Source organism: Dipodomys spectabilis, unplaced genomic scaffold (assembly GCF_019054845.1).
Source record: "Dipodomys spectabilis isolate Male_0828 unplaced genomic scaffold, ASM1905484v1 ptg000307l, whole genome shotgun sequence".
In the NCBI taxonomy this organism is placed as follows: Eukaryota; Metazoa; Chordata; class Mammalia; order Rodentia; family Heteromyidae; genus Dipodomys; species Dipodomys spectabilis.
The window spans coordinates 6,200,015-6,210,985 of NW_024870984.1; the positions used below are offsets into that span (position 1 = coordinate 6,200,015).

Genomic DNA, 10,971 nt, shown 5'->3' on the forward strand with positions numbered 1-10,971 from the left:
TCCATGAGAAACTCTGCCCCTTACTAGCCTATGTCTTCCTAGTACCACCCTGCCCTCTCAAAGCCACACCCTGAAAAGCCACTCCCTCATAGCTCTGCATTCCTACTCCAGAATCCCCACCTTCTGTCAACCTCTTCTTTCCATTCCCTGCCCTGCCTTATGGAAAACCTCACCCTACATGTCCCACAAGGGCTCACAGTGTTCCACCAGATCCCCTCCTCTAAGTAACCTCCTCCTTTGTAGCCTTGTTCTTCCTTCTCAAAGTCCTGTCCCAAACATCCTCCTCCCCAGTAACCCCACCTTCTTCCAATGAAAACGTGTCCACCTGCCAGCCTCCATCCTAAATCCCATCTACTGCACAAGAGACCCCTCCTCTATCATGTCTAGTCCTTGCTGGTCCCTCCCTGATGTCTCAAAGCCCTACACAGACTGGCCTTTGCCCTCAAATCCCTGTCCTGTTCCACCATACAGGCTGTGCCAATACGAACTCCTCCCTTAAACCAGACAGAGCTCCACCAGAAACCCCATACCACCTCATCTATGAAGGTCTCATCTAGTAACTTTTATTACAAATGTGATTTTGAACATATCTGGGGAAATAGAAGTTCCAGCCTCCAGCTGGGCTCAGTCATAGAGAAGGATTTGTGCCTTTTTTTGACTTTTCAGCTAGTCCTGACAATGTAAAGTGCTCTTGTCTAAAACTGGATAAAAATCAGGCCAGTTTAATTTCAGGTGACTTCCCCCCCCCCCAGCCTTCCTCCAACAGAAGGGATGCAAAAGACCAATTTTTGAAATGCCTTGCTAAATAAGCAAGCCCTGGGAAAATGAAGCTCAACAAAGTTACTTAGATTAAAATAAATACTGTCACAAAATTTTCTTTCAAAACTTTAAAATGTACATATAACTGATTTTGATTTTTGCGTGCTTAAAAATCTGAGTGTGTTTTGTATGTGCTTGTGAACATGTTCATGATAGAAATTGTCAACATGCTGTAACAATTGGCTGAGTTTAAGTTTAAAGTTCCAAAGGTTATGAGATTTGATCATTACTAAAAAAATTTTAAAGCATTTTCACATTGTTTGAAATAGCTTTTTAAGGATTCTTTAACTTAAAAATTAGAAAATCTGGTATTTTAGAATGCATAAAGCTGTTTACACTGTAATCAAGATATCTGGCTTAATAAAAAGGAGAAATTTAGAAGCCAACAGAAGACCTATCGTTAGGAGTGAAGGATGAACAGGCAGAAGTGCAGTTCAGCTGGTCATGCATGGTGGAACAGGCCCTGGGAAGAGTCCACGCATCGTGAATTAGGGCAAGCGGGCACAAACGCAGTTCAACTAAATCTAAAGAGTCGGACTGGGTGTGTGCCCATTCCACAGGAAGGGCCAAGTGGCCCAGATTTATTCTGCCCCTTTTCCCTACAGATAGACACTGGAAACATGATGGTATAAATGAGTGATGTGAAGATCTGATTAACATTGCTAAAACTGCCCCTTGGATGTGTTAAAATTAAAATTAAGAAGGCCTTAAAAAGAGGATCAAAAAGTTTATTTGTATAATGTGGTTTGCTCTCTGATATTCTGCCATTGGATATGTTATTTTTAAGGCATAAAGGTTTTAAGTCTAGCTTCTTGGTACAGTGATGGTGATTCTAATTTTTGCATTGAGAAAAAAATGTTATTTGAGCTTAAAAGTTTTCATGTGTATCTGTTTAAAAACAAGCAGCCAAAAGGAAATGAGTGACACCTAGCCTCGAGAGTTTAAGGGGTTTTTCAAAATGCAACTAAAAACTAAAGTATAGAATATTAAAACAGAGATGAATAGGAGGCTTACAAATTAGGAATGGATTTCTGTATATAAAGTTTAAAAGTAAAATTGTTCTAAACATTTGCCTCAAAGTACAAAAAGGAAAAATTAGAATTACCAAAGTTATTGCTTAATTCCTATTTCAGTTTGGTCTCATAGGTTTTTTTTTTTTTTTTCCATAACAGTTCCCAGCAGATCCACAAAAAGGAGGGAGGATTCTTGTAAGTTTGTCAGATGTAACTTTGGCTCTTAATAAGTTTCAGGTGAGAATATGCTTAAAAGCTACTACTATGTTGACTGTCTTTTTGCTTTTAATTGGAGTAAAATGGCCTTTTATGAGACTCATTGATCTGAAAACTGGTTCGAATCCAGCCTGGGCAGATGAAGGTCTCTGTGAGAATATCACCTCTACTCAGCCAGCAGAAGGCAGAAAGAGCAAGCAGACCTGCTTTAGGATTCAATGTGGCAGAGTGCTAACCTTGAGCTGTAGAGCTGAGGGACAGCACTCAGGCCCCAATTTCAAGTCCAGCAACCAACTAAGGGAATTGCCAATGAGGCATTGTTTCCAGTGTGGAGAAGATACTCCTTGGACGAAAGTAATAGAGAAGCAGCATCCAGAGACCGTAAGCCACTGCTTAGAAGGCAGAAATAATGTCAGATCCTTGAGTCATTTGTGCATGGCCCTTCAAAAATTGGTCAGAGCCAGAAAGTCATGGGAAGATAGTTTGTAAGCATGTCTATGACTGAAAGGGACAGGAACTTGTCAGTCATCTGTGATATTAGTAAAAAGCTAAGGTTGCAAAATGTGGAGGATAGTTTAAATCCCAACCCCTGTATGTGCCAAAAGCTCTAATTGGCAGTAACTTTTGAGCTGACACCACCTACATGAAATTCATCTTCTCAGGAAAAGTTTGTAAACCTGAGAGTGTGTTTCTATTGATATCTGTCTGAAGGCCTGCATAGGTATCTCAGACATTGTTAGGATTACTAGAGATCACGTTCCAAAGCCATTCATAAAGATCCTTTTGCAAACCAGAAGACTAAAGAAGCTCCACTGCTGTAGCCCGAAAAATGGTCTGTGCATTTGTCAAAAGTTAAAATATTGTTCTTAACCTATTTGTAAAATAGGCTAAGTTTATAGGTTCCTGGCTAGGTAGGATCAACACTCTTGAGTCAGCTTCAAGAAGTGACAGAAGATGAATCTTTGCCCATCATCCCTTATTATGAACAAGGGAAAATATTCACTTTTTAAAAAATGTGGCAAAGTAGACAGAAGGAAAAGGCATGGGAAATAATAGTACAGCCCTGAGTCTTCTATATCTCCTTAGAAAATCCTAGCTTTATTAAAAGATCTATTTGTTTAAAAAGTTGTCATCTTGGTAAATTGTCCTGGGCTATTGTGTAAATTGTCTTTAAAACTAGAGGAGTCACAGCCTGCCAAACATATGCAATGTATCCTTACCAGTCTATGTAGGAATTTGCAGTCCAGCACGAGATGTGACAGCCCCTTGGAGCCACTGAGAGACCCTGCTGCTGCTGCTGCACATCCTAATGGGTAAAGTTCAACAACAGCCTGACAGTTACCTGGAGGAAATCTACATCATCACTCAGAACACCTCCACCGTGGTAAAGGTAGACTGCACTCCTGACTGATTCCATCACCTGAAAATGCTTCCCGGTTGAAAGCTGCTACAACTAAGATCGTGTGGGATATTCTCTTGGTAATATGCAGTAATTCTCTATACTCCCACAGTAGATATTGGTAACAAGGATATCACTGGCTTGCCTTAGCCTTTGGAGTCTAAAAGCCACACAAATACATTAGTTTTTATTCATCCTAACTTCAATTCAACTCATCTTTCTAAAAATAGTTTTTAGTTTCACTCATTATCTTGTCTTTATTGTAAACCTAACCCTAACCCTCACTGTAATCATACTCTAATCTTAATATTATTAGCAGTTTTCTATTTCACATTAATCCTAATTCTAACTCTACTTGTTATTCGAAGATTTACTTTGTTTGACCCTAAATTTTCCGTTTCCCTAATGCTTACACTAAGCCTAGCTGGAACTAAAACCTAACTTTCACCCTAATGATAATCCAATTCTAATGTTTAAGAAAAATACACTAGCTTTTAATCATTCTAATAAATACTCCAGTTTTCACTCTGGAAATGAGTTTCAGTTTGCCCTAATTCTCACAAATTTTCTGACTCTACCTCGAAAGTTATCTTGTTCCCTAACAGGAGCCATTATATTACTTTTCCTCACATTCTCTTACCAGGAAAAATACCGTAGTTTCCATTGATTCTGCCTTTTTCTGAACCACTGTATCTGAAAAGAGTTTCAGATTTACTTACCATCTAGTCCATTACTTAACGCTAACTCTCAACCTAAACCTGTCTGGAAAACTCTCATTAATCACTACAAGAATGATCACTGAGAAATAAATATAATGATAATGTTCTAGTTACTATTCAGCCTCATATATTTGCTTCTACTTGTTAGTGAACACAATTTTATACTAAAAGCTTTATTATTCGTAACAGTAAATATAATCAGAAGAAAATACTGACCCTAATCTTAATCCAAATTATATGACAATACTAACTCTAACACAAGTACACTAGTTTTCACTCATCCTTCCAAACATAGGTTTCAATTTTTCCAATATCTTACTCATTTTCTAACCCTAAACGTAATCTTTCTTAACTGGAACATTGAGAATAACCATCAGCCTAATTGTGAGTAGATTCTAATATTAATAGCAATACTCTAGTTTATATTCATTCTAATTCTTACCAGGCTTATATTAAAATTTACCTTCAATTAGACCCTCATTTTTTTTTGTCCTTCACACTAAGCCTAACCATTGCTGGAATCCTAACTAACCATTACCTTGACACTAATCCTATCCCAATTCTAAAATTTATGAAAAATGCTCATTTTGTGCAATCCTAACTGAAATTCCATTGGTAATTCTTGAAATAAATTGTAGGTTTTCTGTAAACCCTAAAGATTTTTCACTCTTAACTCTGAATGTATTTTGTTCCATAACAGGCATCATTATACCCATTGATCTCAAATCTTGATTTTATGAAATACATTGTACTTCCATTATCCCAGCTTTTCCTGAATTCCTAGAACCTAAAAAAAGGTTCAGCTTTACTTAATATTTAACATTTCTTTTTTTATTTTTTCCTTTTTGTCGGTCGTGGGGCTTGCACTCTGGGCCAGGGCATAATCCCTGAGTTCTTTAGCCCAAGGTGTGCGTTTAACCAATTGAGCCACAGCATCGCTTTTATGTTTTATAGTGGTTAATTTGAGATAAAAGTCTCATGGACTTTCCTGCCTGGGCTACCTTTGAACTGCGATCCTCAGAAAATAGCTTCCTGAGTAGCTAGGATAATAGGCCTGAGCCACTAGTTTAACCCATTTCTTTACTCTATCCTCAACTCCAGTTAACCAGAAACCTAATCTAAATCACATTCTGATTTAACACCAAATGGTTAATGTAAGGAAAATTGTCTAGATTCTATTCAATCACACATTTTTTTGGCTTCTAATTCTAATTGGAAAACTGAAATTCACCTTAAAGCTTATCCTTCCCTAACCCTAACCGGAACAAAAATTTATCTCACACTTTAAACCAAATTATATCTGAATGTTTAAAGTAACACAGACTGGTTTACACAATGTCTTACATGTTTTTCTCATCTTAACCCCATTCTAACTGGCACACCTTTCCTAATCCTAAACCTACGTATAACCGAATCATCATGTTAGTAGCAAGCCACTTTTTTCATATTTATCCTAACTCTTGCTCAGCGTGTAGGTCTAACTTTTACTTGCATTTTGAACATAAATTTTTAACTGTTTTTCTATGTCCTGTCAGGTTTTATTTTACATTATTTTTAAAATTTTTATTTTGTTGAAAAGATGCTTTAAAGAGGGATTAGTTACATATATAAGGTAAGGAATACGTTTCTTGTTGAGCATTGTTACCCCTTTCTTTCTTGTTCTCTCACTATCCCATCCCTCCCCACTTCTCATACCTTTCCCTTACCATGGTATAAACTTCATTTTCAACATAGTGTCTTGTGAGTATCATTGTTGCAATGGTTCATCCTGTGATGAACCTAAATTTTCTATTTCTCTAATCCTAATTCTAATTCTGTCAGAGATCCTAACCCTAAAAATAATAATAATGATAGCTCAATTCAAAAGTTAACAAAAGATATTCAGGTTTTTATTTATTCTATTAATTCACTGTACATCTTGAATTAACTTGCAGTTTAACTTAAATCTTCCAAATTAGTTTATATGTGCATATATAAAGATGTAATTTTATGTGAAAAACAGAAGATCTTTGGAGGAAAGAGTAATGAGAAAGAAATAGAGGAAGTATAATCAAATACCGTTAAAGATCTTATGGAATTGTCACTTCTGACAATTAATATCTATTAACAAAATAACTAAAAATTAATAAAGAACACACTGCCTTCTAATGTTCTTTAAGAGAGCCATGATCTATCTTCTGAAAACAAAAAAAACTCGTGTTAGATAAACTTTGTCCATGCATAATTTATATTGTTTGCCAATTATTTAACTTAATGAATAAAAAATTATCAAATAAGATTCCATGACAAAAATATAAAACAGTTACTTAGCAATTGTTTGAGAAAAAGTTATTGTCATGAGTTTTAAGAAACGGAATTGTTATTTCCCTACAAAGCAATGACTTAGGTTTACTAATCTAGTATTTGTAGTAAGTTTAGAGAACATAATTGGCATGAAAAACAACTAACTGTACATCTTGTTTCTTGAATGAGTGATATTTTAAACATTGACTTTTATTCAAATAAATACTTAGGTTTACATTTCAAAATAAGTTCAATTTTATCTCCTTTCAGAACAAGTACTTACCCTGCAATTAAATGTACTAGCATATTCAGGTATTTAAAAGCTAAATTTTCTATGTTTTACATGTAGCTCTACATATTCAGGATGACATGATTTTTTTATTCATAAATGTCTAACGTCAGATTTTTGCTTCATCAATAAAAATTGGCTCATGAGGTTGTAGTGAAGGCTCCAGTAACCAGAGTGGTCAACACCATTTCCTGAATTCTAAATTTTAAATCAAATCATTTTTAAGCTTTGATAATATCATTTATTGTCTCTTCAGAGCAATTAATCTAAAACAAATACTACTTTTAAACATTTCACTCACATTGTAAAGAATATTAACATAGGTCAAAAAGAGACTAATTATTCCAGACTCATCATATTTGGTGATCTTAGTGTGAAGAATGCAGAGAGTAGAAGGTCCTTATACTCAATAAATAGTTTTGGTTAAATTAAGTCATATATCTGGATTTCTAATTTGGAGGTTAATCACATGGAAACAGGAAAACAATAAAAAAAGTACTTTGGAATCAACAGAAAAAGATATTTGTGCATGTATCACAGTTGCTTTATTTGTTTGTAGGTGAACACTGGACTTCGATTTCTATCTTAGCTGTTGTTGTGAATAATGTGAATAACAATGAATTACAGATATATTTATGAGTTACCCAGAGAGAAATAATCACACGATTGGTGGGACAGATGATATTTTAACTTTGGATTTCTTTAGAAAACTGCATACTACTTTCTACAACGAGAACACTAACCTGTATTTTGACCAAGAGTGTTGAAAATTTCCTTTTCTCCACACTGTCGCCAGCCAACATTATTACATTTTGAGTTTTTTTAAAGGGCAGGTTTTTACTGTGTTCAGTACCCAAGACTGGCCTTAAACTCAAATCCTTTTACTCTACCCTCCAATCACTTGGAATTACCAGCCTTTACCTCCACACCTGGTTCCTTGGATATTTTTTATAAGAGTTATATTAGTTAAGAAGTAGCATCAAAGTAATTTTGAATTGCATTTCTCTAATGACTTCTGCTCACAAAACATTAAGCTAGCACAGAAGTTGCATTAAATACAAATTTGTAAATCCGCAGGCAATTTTCAGGGCTTTTTGGAAAACATGTCTATTCAGAACTTTTGTCCATTTTTAATCAAGTTTCTTGTTAATCTCATCTTTAATCTCTCTATAGAAAATCAATAATTAATTCAAGGTAGTAGAAAGGAAAAAAATTAAGCAGCTCCTAAAATTTTTAAATTTTTAATAACATGATATTGCTTAAATCATTTTCTGTTAACGCTTGAGACTATGTAACTCAATTTAGTTATACCTTTTACAAGGCTTTATATATTTTATTTATTTTACTTTGATTGTTCTTTCCAAAGCCTGTACGGCTAATTTCACTTGCTTTCTTTCAGTCTCATGTAGTTCAGATTTCAAACTGAAGAATAAATGGAAGGAAGCAAACAAAAAATACAGTTCCCCTCATCTGATGATGCCTCTACAAGAATGAGGAAAGTGTTCATCCTTCTAAGGACCTATGATAAAATATCAAAAAGACATTTTATTCTTCTAGATCTTCCTTATCATTGCTATGTAACTTAAATGAAGTAAAACACAGTATACTGCTCCGATACTTTTATGTTTTTTCAAGTTTGCACATTTTTATATGGCTTTCACCTCAGTCTACAACATTCCTTCATTGTTCTGTCTCTGATATTTTTACACTATCACGACATAAGATAACCAGTTTGATTTACAGCATGAGAAGTTATCCACCTGGCTTCCTTGGAAGCTGAGCATGGTCAATAGATATTACTTCTGGTTGCTAACACTACATGTAATGATTTCTGTACTACTTATCATATTCTATTTAGTATTTAAAAAAGAATGCTGGCTAAACTCAAAGGTCATTCATAGGTTTATGTTAAGTGTTTCACAACTTTTATTCTCTTACTTCTTAAGATAACATTTGGTATAATGCTAATGTTATTACCATTGTAGTGTTGGGAAAAATTGTAGTAAAAAACTGTAAGTGCATGGCCGAAAGATACACACAGTGAGGAAGGAAATGAGTCAAAGTTTCCAAAAGTCTTTCAGCAATACCAAAAAGGTGGGTAAAATCTCTCCATTCTCTTATACTCTCAATTCAATATTCATATTTTCCAAGAAATAATAGCATAGCAAATATTTCCCATGGTGATTGTTTTCTGTCACATTTTGTCTTCAACACAGAGTGTGTTGGTGACCTTAGGTTATCATGCACAGAGCTGAGCTTACAAATTGAGGTCCGAAGACAGCCAAATTTCTTCTGTCCCACAGTTCCAGTTTCTTTTTTAAAAAGTACTAAAACTTTTAAATATCATCACTTACTATCTTTTAACAATCCCCAAACGAATTAAATTGACATATAATCACTCAAAAGGCTTTCAAATTCGGTGATGATAAAACAGGCCCCCATGAAGTAAATTTTCTTTTACTTTTAAAATTGTTCTAAAAGCCTTGTGCTGGCTGGTCTCACCTATAATCCTATCTACTCTGAATATTTGCTCAGGAGACTGAGATCTGTGGATAACACTTGGGAGCCAATCAGGACCAAAAATAAAACTTCATGAAATTATTTTTCAAAATGTTTAATGAACTAGCAAAGAGCCAAGAATTGCTTATATCATAGCTTATATCATAGCTCACCAATCTAGATAGGAAAGGCCTAGTAAGGCCTTGAAGCCCTGATTTAAATTCTGAGCATTCCAATATACATGCAAGGTGTTTGTTCTCATGCACGTGCGTGTATGCTTGCGCGCTGCCGCACTCACACACACACACATTTATTCAAATTACCTTCATATCAGTGTTCTGAATTAATTTCTTTATTAACAATATTATATGGGTAAAATAGAGGAAATAAACTCTTCCACCTAAGAACATTTTTATATGTTTTTTATGGTAATAATACTGTGCAGAGGGGTCACATTTACATGAACATGGAAACTAGTAAGTTTCCTAACAAGCATTGTTACTCCTCCTTTATATTTCCCCTACCATCCCTTCCCTCCCACCTCCACAAGTACACTCCCCTCCCCCTTCCTTCCTCCGCCTAAATTGTAAAGTTCATTTTTCAACATAGTGTCTTGTGGATCTCATTGTTACAATGGGTCAACCTGTATCGCTATTTGAGCATTTTTTCCCTTCCCCTCCCCAAATTAGAGAAGCATACATACAAGATGTAAGTGTACCAACTTCAAATGCAGAGAAAACAGGGGTTATAGTGTGGGGAGAAACATAAAAAAACAAAAAAAATGACATCACACATTATAAGTATGTTAGAAACAATAGCAAGAAACAAAAACCCACTTGTGTCCCTATCATGGGGTTCAATTTCTTTAACATCATCTTATCTGGTTATATGCACATATCTTTTGAACTTTTCTGCTTATCCCAGACATACATTCGTTATTGAAAATAAGGGAAATCATGGGACCTATATTTCTTTGGACTTGGCTTACTTCACTCAATAAATTTTTTCCAAGTCTTTCCATTTCCTAACAAATTGGGCGATATCATTCTTTCTGATGGAGGCAAAGAATTCCATTGTGTATATATAACACATTTTCTTGATTCAAATTCATCTAATGGGGGCATCTGTGTTGGTTCCATATCTTAGCTATCGTAAATAATGTTGCAATAACCATAGTTGTGCTGGTAGTTTTAGTATGGTCTTTTTTATGATCATTTGGATGAATCCCCAAAAGTGGGATTACTGTGTTATAGGGGAGTTTTATGTGGAGTCTTCTGAGGCACCTCCATACTGCTTTCCAAAGTAGTTGAACAAATTTACACTCCCACCAAGAATGCAGTACCGTTCCCTTGTGGCCACATACGTTTCAGCATCTGTTGCTGTAAATATATGGAACGCTCCAAGACTTTGCATGTCATCCTTGCGCAGGGTGCATGCTAATCTTCTCTGTATCTTTCCAATGTTAGGGTATGTGATGCTAAATTGAGCACAGAACAGTTTTTATATATAAAGTATAATTTTTAATTGATTTTATTAAGCTAGGCAATTCAACAAAAAGTAAGTTCAAAAGAATTGTTGTGAAATTATAGAATCATGTATTTCATACATAAGCACACAATTAAGAATAAAATCAAGATTGACATGCCAAAAACAAAATAATTCCAGATATTTGTAGTTCAAGAGATGTGTTTGAGGAGAAATTCAATTATTCTATACAAGGCACCTGTCAAAATG

At 35.0% G+C, this 10,971-nt stretch overlaps 1 non-coding gene across 1 annotated transcript; it reads right to left on the reverse strand.

The window, feature by feature from the left end:
* Positions 1–10,620: 10,620 nt before the first annotated feature.
* LOC122127674 lies at positions 10,621–10,727 on the reverse strand. The gene has a single exon (XR_006151243.1). It is a non-coding gene; the product is annotated as a U6 spliceosomal RNA (small nuclear RNA).
* Between the last annotated feature and the right edge of the window lie 244 nt (positions 10,728–10,971).